A 12,662-nucleotide genomic window follows, 5' to 3' on the forward strand; every position below is an offset into this window, starting at 1 on the left:
GGCCCAAAGTGGATTTTTGGCTTTTTTCCCTTAAAACTGGAAACGCCAGGGCTGGACATCCTCCCATCCCCAACAGGTCTGACAGCTGGTGCTTACAAAAGCTGGGGGTGGGTGGGGGTGGGGGTTCCAGCCTAGGGAGCCACTGCCCTCCCCCCAACCCAGGGATGTGTCTTGGGCCCTTGGAGCAGGTGTAACCAGCTCAGGACTCAATTTTCCTTTCTGGAGAATGGGACTATAATGCCTGTCTACTGGCTTCACACAGCAGGTTGAGTGATATGAGAGAGAAGGCTTGGGGAAGGCATGAAGGGGGACATTACACTCCCCAACCCTGACCCTGGCTCCTCCCCCGCCACCCCCTCCATAATCTGGCATAATCAGCAAGTCCTACAGCTCTGCCTTGAGATAGACCCAGAATCTTTGTACTTCTCCTTCTTATTGGACCCCACCCTGGTCCAGCCATGTTATCTCCTGGGTCTGTGTTCCAGCTTCTGCCCCCCCAACCCCCACTCCTTTCCCCTCCGAGAGGCCCAAGGGTGCCTGAGTCAGGTCTCATCTCTCCTCTGCTCAAGAGCACTCCATGGCTCCCTCTTTCCTCGGAGTAAAACTGCACGTCCTCTTTCAGCCCATAAGACCCTGCCTGCTCTGCTGGGCCACCTCCCTGCCCTCACCTCCTCCCACTCTCACTTGGCTACAGTTTTTCTTTTGGAAAACACTGGGAGTGACCACAGGGCCTTTACACAGGCAGTTGTCTCTGCCTGGAGCACTCTTACCCAGAGAACCAGATCACCTCTGTCTCCTCTCCCTCCTTGCCCAAACATTCCCTGATCTAACCTCCACCCAGGCGTCCATGTCATAAATCTAATTCTCTGGATACTCCCTGCTTTCTGAGTCTGTCACAGTTCACCATCCGCCCATCATAAAATCTACCTTCTTAATTTGTCTACTGTCAGACCCCCACCCCCACCCCCCACTAGACTGTCAGCCTGGAGGGCAGAGCTTTGGTTCATTTGCCTTTCTTCAGAAGCAGAGCTTCTAGGGTAAAGAATCCACCTGCCAATGCAGGAGATACAGGTTTGATCCCTGGGTGGGGAAGATCCCCTCAAGAAAGAAATGGCAACCCACTCCAATATTCTTGCCTGGGAAATCCTATGGATAGAGGAGCCTGGTGGGTTACAGTCCATGGGGTCGACTTAACAACTAAACAAGATACAGAGCACAGCCTGCACCCAGTAGGGCTCCACTGAAGGAAGTCCCCTGCAGCCTTCCTGATCTGGCCCCTGCTGAGGTGTCCTGGTGTTTCTCCCCCACCCTCTGCCCTGAAGTCCCAGCCCCAGTGCCCCTGGACAATCTCATGACCTCTGGTCCACAACTGTGTGGGGCAAGGAGGGAACATGGGTCCCTGTTGATCATCTGGAAAACCAGCACGTGGGTGAGGTGGGGTGGGGTGTGATCGGGCCGCTGGCCTGCGATTCCTCAGCTAGGAAGTAACTGATCCAGGACTAGTAAACCAATCAGAATGATAGCTGAATATATTATATTTTTAGTATTGTAGCTGCCATGAAACACGTCATTGGGCTTCCCAGGTGGGGCTCAGTGGTACAGAACCTGTCTGCCAGTGCAAGAGATGCGGGTTCTATCCCTGGGTCAGGAAGATCCCCTGGGGTTGGAAATGACAACCTACTCTAGTATTCTTGCCTGGGAAATCCCACAGACAGAGGAGGAAAATGATGGGCACAGTCACAGGGCACCCCAATCTTCTATCGGAGGTCTGAGGCAAACCCAGTCTCTTCTGCTTTTCGACTGTGTGGTCTCAGGTGGGTGATGTGGCCATTCTGGGCCTCAGTTTCCCCATCTATGAAATGGTCGGAATCTCGCAGCAGGGCTGATGGGAATCATAACGGAGTGAGTGAATTGTAGGGATGTAGCTGACAGTAGGGACTTCCCAGGTGGCTCAGTGGTAAAGAACCTGTCTATCAATGCAGGAGATAAGGGTTCCAATCCTGGGTTGGGAAGATCCCCTAGGGGAGGGTATGGAAACCCACTCCAGTATTCTTGCCCGGAGAATCCCATGGACAAAGGAGCCTGGCCAGCTACAGTCCATGGGGTTGCAAAGAGTTGGACACGACTTAGTGGCTAAACAGAGGCAGCAGCAGTAGCTGAAGTTATACAGTTAGTGAGCACATCAGGAGCTGTTAGGATGATTCCCTTCTCTTTGGTACTGTCTGGGGTGGGGAGGCAGGGGGGACCCCAATATCCTGCCCCCTGGCTTCTGGCGTCACCAGCCCATGCCCAGCCACACTTGCAAGCCTGGGCTGAGGCAGGGGGTCAGATGGGGTCTTTGGGCGGAGAGGGGCATAACAGGAAGCCCCCTGTTAGGGAGACAATGGCAGAGGAAGGGGTGGGCCAGCCCCCACACAGATGAGCCCAGCTGCCGGCTCCAGGAGGGCGGCACAGCTATTGTGAGGCCAGACAGCTGTCCCTGCGCCAGGAAACCCCAGGGAGCAAGGGAAGGGGGTTGGAGGCCGAAGGCCGAGGGCCAACCCTGACCCTCCACCCGGGGGAAAGAAAGGCCCAACGATGGGTCCATTGTCTCCTCCTGCAGGCTGGACACCTGGGTTCCCTTGAGGCCAGCCCTCCAGAATCCACCTGACCAGGGACTCCTGGCACAGACCCTAGCCAGCCCCAGCTGGCATCCTCCTAACCCCTGGCCCCCACCCGGCCTAGCCCATGGTGTTGGGAGCTAGCAGCTGAGCTGGGCTGTATTTATAGTTCCCTGGCACTGCTGAGCAAACCCCTAAATATAGAAGCTGAGCTATTTGGGGCCACGGCCCTGGGGCAGAGTTGGGTGGGGGGGCCACGGCATGTGTGCCTTTTTAGCCTGGACCCCCAGGACTGCCCAGGCCTCTCAGTCTCCTAGGACTGGGGTATGGGGACGGGGTCTCAGGAGCACTCTGTTGTATCCCATTTGAGTGGGGGACAGAGAGAGATGTGGTGGAGGAGCTCCAAGCCAAAGAGGGGTGAAGCGAGACGAGAGGCTGTGATGCCTCAGAGAGGCCCGTCAGGGGCTCAGGATCGGGTATGGGGTTCCCAGCGCCCTGTTCCACCTCCTCTCTCACCCCAAACCAAAAAGTGGGTTGAGCTGTTGCTTCAGTGTTCTCAGCTTCTAGGAAATGAATGCCTACAGGAAACTGCACGGGGACATTCAAACCCCAAACAAACCCCAGAGCTTAGCAACCTCTTCCCCTTCCCCATTAGCACTGAGCTCACTGGTGGCCCCAGGGTGCAGGGGCTGGTGACGTGGGCTGGGGGAGGTGGGGCTATAAATAGCTGATTTATAAGCAGCTGCAGGGACATCAGGGCAGGGGTTGGCCATGGATCCAGGAGCGCTCTTCAGGGTAGCTAGACCCCAAAGTTTCTCCTATGTCACCCCCCCACACCCAGCAGCCAGCAATCCCCAAGATTTGGGGAAGAAGAGGGAACAGAGGGGCGAGCTGCCTGAACAACACCAGTGGTTTGTTAAAGGCAGCCCATTATCACAATGGCTTTTAAGAGATTCCACAGCAGGAGGCACCATTTCGATCCCCAGTCAGGGAACTGAAATCCCATATGCCTCGCAGAGTGACCAAAAATAAATAAATAAAAGAAATAAAATACTGTAATGGAACGTTAATGCTTACTCGGCAGCAACTGGAAAAACAGTGGAATATTACACAGCTGTGACAAAGAGCCCCAGAGGGGTCGCTGCCAGGTGGCTGGGTCCTGGCAACACATTCTTTCCTTCTTAAAAACTGAGTGCAGTGTGCCATGCTGTGTGTGCTGCACTTAGTTGCTCAGTCGTGTCTGACTCTGCTGTCCCATGGACTGTATCCCGCCACGCTCCTCTGTCCATGGGGATTCTCCAGGCAAGAATACCGGAGTGGGTTGCCCCTCTCCAGGGATCTGAGTGCAGTGTAGATCTTAACTTGCAGCTGGACAGATTTCATAGTAGATTCTTTAATCTCTGCTCCCACCCCAGCTTTATTGAGGTATGACTGACAAAACTGTAATATATTTAAAGCCTATGACTGGATGATTTGATCCTAGTCGAATCTTCAGCTTGGAAGAAAAGCTGTCGCCAATGTAGAATGCATATTAAAAAGCAGAGACATTACTTTGCCAACAAAGGTCCGTCTAGTTAGGGCTATGGTTTTTCCAGTGGTCATATATGGATGTGAGAGTTGGACTGTAAAGAAAGCTGAGCGCCAAAGAATTGATGCTTTTGAACCGTGGTGTTGGAGAAGACTCTTAAGAGTCCCTTGGGCTGCAAGGAGATCTAACCAGTCAATCCTAAAGGAAATCAGTCCTGAATATTCCCTAGAAGGACTGATGCTGAAGCTGAAACTCCAATACTTTGGCCACCTCATGCAAAGAGTTGACTCATTGAAAAGACCCTGATGCTGGGAAATATGAAGGCAGGAGGAGAAGGGGACGACAGAGGATGAGATGGTTGGATGGCATCACAGACTCGATGGACATGGGTTTGGGTGAACTCCGGGAGCTGGTGATCGACAGAGAGGTCTGGTGTGCTGCAGTCCATGGGGTCGCAAAGAGTCGGACACGACTGAGCGACTGAACTGAGCTGAACTGAATCTTGAGCAAAAAAGAAGTCCCCAAAGACTATACAGAAACCGCTCGCATCATAGAGCTCAGACAGAAAATGAAACAAGTTTTCAGATGTGTAAGAAAACAAAAAAAATAAAGGAGGAGTGAGAGAGTAAGAAACAGAATTCAGAATGGTGGAGGGAGGGAGCAGGGCCATCTCCTACTTCTTGTTGGAGGTTTGTGGGTATACCTAGCAAAAAAATTTTTTTTAGTTAATGAATAAAGTAAAGTAAAACCGGTCATGGATAGACCTGTGGTCATGAGAATGACGTTTCATCACTTCTGTGAACTAGGCCCCATCAACAGGTTTATGAAATTGAAAAATATTTAAAGCATTTCACGAGAAGCAGTTAGAAGAAACAAAGAAAAGAGAGACGACCAGAGGTGGCCAGAGGTGGGGAGACCCAACTGGGAAAGGGGCACAGCTGGTGGTGGGGTGCGGTGGTCGGGGAAGGGGAACTGGCAGCCGCCAAGCGGAAGCTCTGCAGTCCAGAGCTGGGAACACCGCTTAACTCCTGCTGGTGTTTCTGCCTCTTGCTCTCAGGTCTCAGCTTCTTCCCCATTCTGCGAGGGCTCTGGGACCCCCAAGCTGGGGGCTGACAATGCCCAGTGAGGGTGGACACCAGCCTTCCAGGGGCTCTGCAAGGGGGTTCCAGAATGTGGGGCGGGGGAGGGGAAGGAAAGGGGGTTAGGCTGAGGGCCCTCGTCCATCTCTCCCCCAGCCTCAGTTTCCCTATCTGGGTGCCTGCATGACAGGTTTCCAGGGTCCTGGGTAGTCAGGCCATGGTGCTGCTGATGATCATGACCAGTGCTAGAAAGAAGTGCTGTATTCTGGGCCAGGGGCTTTGGGACAAACAAACCCATCTCCAGGACTCTATCAGACTTAGTCGCTAAGTCATCTCTAACTCTTTGGGACCCCATGGACTGTAGCCCGCCAGGCTCCTCTGTCCATGGGATTTCCCAGGCAAGAGTACTAGAGTGGGTTGCCATTCCCATCTCCAGGGGATCTTCCAACCCAGGGATCGAGCCCATGTTTCCAGGATTGGCAGAGTTCTTTACCACGGAACCACCAGGGAAGCCCATTCTATCAGCTATGGGTCTGCTTTCCACAGTTGTGGGAAATAGTCTGGCAGTTCCTCAAAAAGTTAAGTATAGAGTTGTGTTATGAACAAACAATTCTTCTTTTAGGTCGATACACACAAAAAAATGGAAAGCAGAAACTCCAACACACACTTGGACACCCACATTCATAACAATGTGATTAGAAACTGCCAAGAGGTGTAAACCACCCAGGTGTCCATGGACAGATGAATGGATAAACAAAATGTCCATCAGCCTGCTGGAATATCATTCAGCCATAAAGGAGAATGTATTTCTGAGATGTCTACAACATGACTGGAGGTGGTGATCGAACAGCATTGTTCAATATACTACATGACACTGGGTTATTCATTTGCAAATTGTTGTTGTCGTTCAGTCTCTAAGTCATGTCGGACTCTGTGACCCCATGGACTGCAGCAAGCCAGGCTTCCCAGTCCTTCACTATCTTCACTTGCTCAAATTCATGTCCATTGAATCTGTGATGCCGTCCAACCATCTCATCCTCTCTTGCCCCCTTCTTCTGTCCTCAATTTTCCCCAGCATCAGGGTCTCTTCCATTGAGTCGGTTCTTCGCATCATGTGGCCAAAATGTTGGAGCTTCAGCTTCAGCATCGTTTGCAAATAATTAACTTTATATCATGTGAATCTCACTCCAATTTTAAAAAATTCTGAGTGGGTCACAGCAGTGTCCCCCAACCCAACTGTGGGCATCTCTCCTTTCACTCTCCTTTGGGGCTCATAGGTCTCCCCTCATTTCATTTCCACTGCCCTGAGATGAGTTAGGCATTGTCTTCTTCCTTTTATGGATTTGACAGTCATACATTCACTCAACAAACATAGCATGCCAGGAATTCCCCAGTGGTCCAGTGGTTAAGACTCCATGCTTTCAGTGCCGAGGGCCGGGGTTTAATCCTTGGTCAAGGAACTAAGATTCCATAAGCCGAGTGGTGGGACATAATTAATTAATTAATTACAAAGAAAACACAGCCTGCCAGTCACTGTTCTAACACTGGGGAGCCAGGTGGTGGTGGTGGTGGAGACGTGAACGAGCCGGACTGTCTGTCTTATGAGGCTGATATTTCATGGCAGGTGAACCCTGTGAATATGATAAATAAGAACATTGCAGAGAATGTTAAGAATGGGAATATTAAGCAAGTTAATGAAAGAGGTCCCATCACTTCATGGCAAATAGATGGGGTGGGGGGAATGGAAACAGCAACAGATTTTATTTTCTTGAGCTCCAAAATCACTGTGGATAGTGACCGCAGCCATGAAATTAAAAGACGCTTGCTCCTTGGAAGAAAGGCTATGACCAACCTAGACAGCATATTAAAAAGCAGAGACATTACTTTCCTGACAAAGGTCCATATAGTCAAAGCTACAGTTTTTCCAGTAGTCATGTACGGATGTGAGAGTTGGACCATAAGGAAAGCTGAGCACCAAAGAGTTGATGCTTTCAAACTGTGGGTGCTGGAGAAGACTCTTAAGAATTCCTTGGTCAGCAAGGAGATCAAACCAGTCAATCCTAAAGGAAATCAACCCTGAATATTCATTGGAAGGACTGATGCTGAAGCTGAAACTCCAATACTTTGGCCAAGTGATGTGAAGAGCCGACTCACTGGAAAAGATCCTGAAGCTGGGAAAGACTGAAGGTGGGAGGAGAAGAGGGTGACAGAGGATGAGATGGTTGGATGGCATCACTGACTCAGTGAGTATGAGTGTGAGCAACTTGGGGAGATGGTGAAGGACAGGGAAGCCTGGTGTGCTGCAGTCCATGGGGTCACAAAGAGTCTGACATGACTTAGCGAGTGAACAACAATGAAAGAGAGGGAGATGGGTGGTGGGGAGGTTGCTGAACTGAACAGGGCAGTCAGGGAAGGCCCTTCAGAGAAGTTATTTGAGAAAAGACTTGAAGGAGGTGAGGAGGGTGGAACTATGGGGAGATCTGGGGAAGAACCTTCCAGGCAGAGGGAACAGCCTGTGCAAAGGCCTTGAGGCTGGTGTGGAAGAGCAAGGAGGCCTGTGTGGCTGAAGCCGAGTGAACAGTGGGGAGAGAAGCAGGAGAGAAGGCCAGAGAAAGCATGGGGTGAGATTGTGTGCAGCCGCTAGAAAGTCAGAGGTGATATTTAAAATACGTTTTAACACCTAACAAGTGTGGAGGCCAGCTAGTGAGAACAGAGTTAGCCCCATGTGGGTGCTCTCCTGTTCCCCTTATCTCTGAGGGCCTGGGGGCACCGGGATCCTCCATAGGTTGTATCCGTCATGCACTGTCCACGTCCCTCCAGCACACGTGCTGCGGTCAAGGCCATGTCCCTGTATCTCACAGAGTGCATGCTCCATGGCTGTGCTCAGTAATGGCTGCCGGGATGAAGGTGCACGTCTGAATTTATTGTGGCTGTATCTTGACACTTATCCCCCTTTCTTTCTTAAAAATTGAAGTGTATTTGATTTACAATATTGTGTTAGTTTCAGGGATACAGCAAAGTGAGTCAGTTATACATACATACGTATGTATGTATTCTTTTTCAGATTTTTTTCTGTTGTAGGTTCTTATAAAATGGTGAGTATAGTTCTCTGTGCTATACAGTAGGTGCTTGTTGTTTACCAGTTTTATATATAGTAACGTTGGACACGACTGAAGTGACTTAGCAGCAGCAGCAGCAGTGTGTATATTGGAGAAGGCAATGGCACCCCACTCCAGTGCTCTTGCCTGGGAAATCCCATGGACAGAGGAGCCTGGTAGGCTACAGTCTGTGGGGTCGCGAAGAGTCAGACACGACTGAGCGACTTCACTTTCACTTTTCACTTTCATGCATTGGAGAAGGAAATGGCAACCCACTCCAGTGTTCTTGCCTGGAGAATCCCAGGGACAGGGGAGCCTGGTGGGCTGCTGTCTATGGGGTCGCACAGAGTTGGACACGACTGACGCGACTTAGCAGCAATAGCAGCAGCAGCAATGTGTATATGTTAATCCCAAACTCCTAATTAATCCTCTGCCTCCCCCTTTCTCCTCAGGTAACTATAATTTTGTTTTTCTATGTCTGTGGATCCGTTTTGTTTTGTAAAAAAGCTCATTTGTATAATTTTTTATTAAGTGATATCACGTGATATTTGTTTTTCTCTGTCTGGCTTATTTCTCTTAATGTGATCATCTCTAGGTCCATCCATGTTGCTGCAAATGGCACTATTTCTTTTTTTATGGCCGAGTAATAGTCCACTGTCTGTATTTAAACACCACATCTTCTTTACTCATTCATCTGTCAATGGATATTTGAGTTGTTCCATGTCTTGGCTCTTGTAAATAATGCTGCAGTAAACACTGGGATGCATGTATCCTTTTGAATTATGGTTTTCTCCAGGTATATGCCCAGGAATGGGATAGCTGTATCATATGGTAACTCTATTCTTAGCTTTTCGAGGCACCTCTGTTCTATTCTCTGTGGTGATTGTTCCACTCTACATTCCCACCAACAGTGTAGGAAAGCTCCGTCTCCCCCACACCCTCTCCAGAATGTATTGTTTGTATGCTTTGGATGGCCATGACCATTCCGACTGTTATGAGGTGGTACCTCACTGCTGTCTTGATTTGCATTTCTCTAATTAGTGATGCTGAGCATCCTTTCATGTCTGTGGGCCGTCTCTGTGTCTTCTTTGGAGAAATGTCTATTTAGATCTTCTACCCATTTTTTGATTGAGTTGTTTGGTTCTTTGATTTTGAGATGCATGAGCTGTTTTTGACATCTTTCAACACCTCAGTAAACTCTTTCCATTTTCCGTTATTGTCTTTTTTTTTTTAAAGAAAGGAAACAGTCTTTGATTCATGGCTGGACTGTAGGATGAGGTCAAGGCTCTCAGGCCCCTGGGAGTGAGGCCCAGCCCTGAGAGCCAGCAACCTTTTAAATTTTGCTCCTGAGTGCCTCACTCTCCTCACCCTATTCCCAGCTCTGAGTCTTAAGAAGGCAGTGGCATTAGCTGATTTAATATGGCCTCCACACTGTCCCTGCCAATGTCGTTCTTTTTTCTGCTGTCCTCCACTATGAAAATGGCCTTATTTTCCTTTAGTGGCAGTGGCATCAAGGTTCTTTTTCTTTAAAATTATTTTTTATTGGAGCAGAGTTGACTTACAATGTTGTGTTAGTTTCTGCTATACAGCAAAAGTTTCCTTTCAAGATAAATTCACTCAAGAATTAAAAAAAGGTGGTGGTCCAATGGCTAAGACTCCGCGCTCCCAATGCAGGGGGCCTGGGTTCCATCCCTGTTCAGGAAACTGAATCCCACACGCCACAACTAAGACCCGACGCTGCCAAATAAACAAACAAAAAAATTAATTTGAAAAATATCTTTTAAAAAGGATTAAAAAAAGGAAAAGTTGCTTGAAGGAAGACTCTGTGGGCAATGGAGAGAGGAATGAATGGTGTTTGGGAGCTGTGAATCAACTCCATGCTGCAGGAGGTGAGGGTGGGGCAGCAGACCTGGATCCCGTGCGCAGGAGTGATGCTGCCTTGGCCAAAAGTGTCTTGTAGGTGATGCTACTCTGAGACAGGGTGAGAGAGGGGCAGAGGGCCCCCCCGTGGGCAGACAACATACTTTTCTGAGTGGTCGGAGAAATGACTTTTCTGAGATAATTTCCTGTTGGCATCCCCGTGTCTGGGGCCAAGGGTGTCCCTGGGATTTCCAGGGTGCCAAGTGACAAAGTTCAGCAGGACTTCCTTTGTGGATATGCCACCACAATGTCTGCCTCTTGCCCCTAATTTCTGTCTGGCTTAAGGAGCCAGCCCTGGGCACCCCACAGGCTGCCTGATGCCCATAAGACCGGGAAGCTCTGGCATTGACAAGGAGACTGGCACCCATGCCCTGAGCTTTCTTTGAAACTGACTCGTTAAAATCCCTGGTGGGAGACTTCCCTGGTGGCACAGTGGATAAGAATCCACCTGCCAATGCGGGGCACACCAGTTCCATCCCTGGTCGGGGAGGATCATGCCTCAGAGCAATTAAGTCCGTATGCTACAAGTACTGAGCCCACGTGCTGCAGCTGTGTAAGCCTCCGCGCCTAGAGCCTGTGCTTCAAAACAAGAGATGCCACCACCATGAGAAACCGGCCCACTGAAGTTAGAGAGCAGCCTCCGCTCTCCACTAGAGAAAGCCCAAGCGCAGCAATGAAGACCCAGTGCAATCAAAAAAAAAAAAAAAGAAAATCTCTGGTGGGGTAAATGACCATTAAAAGATGCTCAGGATCACTAATCATCAAGGAAATGTGAATCAAAACCACAGTGAGATACCACCTCCCACCCATTAGGATGACTACTATCAAAACAGAAAATAACAAGTGTTGACAAGGATGTGGGGAAATTGGAACCCTCATGTACCATTAGTGGGAACGTAAAATCGTGCAGATGCTGTGGAAAACAGTATGGCAGTTCCTTTAAGAATTAAACAGAATTAGCATACCACTTCTGGGTGTATAACTTCCCCAAACTGAAAGCAAGGTCTCAAAAAGATATCTGTACATCCATTTTCATAACAGCATTATTCATAATAGTCCCAAAGGGGAAGCAACCCAGTTTATATAAGTGGGCGAATGCATAAACAAAACATGCTACATCCACGCAATGGAATATGATCCAGCTTTTAAGAGGAAGGAAATTATAACACACAGGTGAAGACATAACACTGAGTAAAATAAGCTAGTCACAAAAGGACAAAAATCCCATGATTCTACTCACATGAAGTGGTCAGATTTGTAGAAGAATGTCACTGCTTGCTGAGGGCTGAGGGGAGGAGGAGGGGAGTTGTTTAGTGGGTACAGAGTGTCACTTTTGCAAGATGTAAAAGTTCTAGTGGCTGATTGTACCCCAGTGAGGGTTACTTAACATTCACTGAATGAATACTTAACACTGCTGAGCTGTACACAAAATAGTTACGATGGTAAATTTTATGTTATTTGTTTTTAACACTTAAATTTTTTTTTAAAAGGAAATATATTTAAACACATAGTACAATTTGGATGAAACTTGAGGACATTATGCCGAGTGAAATAAGCCTAGCACAAAAAGACAAATACTATACGATTCCACGGGTTCGCTCTCTGGTCCGAGAGGATTCCACACTCCCTGAAGCAGCTAGAAGCACATAGCAACATGGAAGAGTCAAAATCTTGCAGAAAGAAGAAAGGTGGGTGCCAGGGGCTTGGGGAGTGAAGAATAGGGAGTTATTAATGGGGACCAAATCAGTTTGGGATGATGCAAAGGTTTCTGGAGATGGATAGTGGTCATGGTTGTACAATACTGTGAATGTACGTCATGCCACTGAGCTGGTCACCAAAGATGGTTAAAATGGTAAATTTTGTTATGTGTATTTTGTCACATTAGTTAAAAACTCAGGGTGGGAGGTTAAGATGGGACTGAGGCTGGACCCACCAGCCCATGAGGCTGTTGGACAGATGATGGACCCCCATGGAGTCGATACCAATTATATCCTGAAGCCTCATGTGTTTCTGTTCCCATGTGGACCTTCCAACCTAGATTCAAACACCCAGCTCCTCCTCAATCTCGCCTGGGGCTGCTACAGTGGCCACTGGGTTCTGTCACTACCATTCCAGCTTCTCTACTTGCAGGCGGATGGGAAGAAGGAGCTGCCCCGCCCACTCATGTGGTCATATCACTTGCTTTGCCCAGTGAACAGTGAGCAGTTATGACACATGTCATTTCATGGTGGAAGCTTTAAGAGCTGGGGCTGGCCCTGCTGTGTTTCTTTTGCTTCGGCAACGGGCAGCCTGCAATGTGCCAGATGGTGGCCAAGTGTGAAGCAAGATCTGTGATGTCTCAGATCCCTGAGATGTGGGGCTCACATGTTACTGCAGCAGAACTGAGGTTGCCCTGCCTCTGACACAGTGACTGGCATTTGAGTCATCTCCTCTGTGT

This window comes from Bubalus kerabau, chromosome 1, assembly GCF_029407905.1.
Source record: "Bubalus kerabau isolate K-KA32 ecotype Philippines breed swamp buffalo chromosome 1, PCC_UOA_SB_1v2, whole genome shotgun sequence".
NCBI lineage: Eukaryota > Metazoa > Chordata > Mammalia > Artiodactyla > Bovidae > Bubalus > Bubalus kerabau.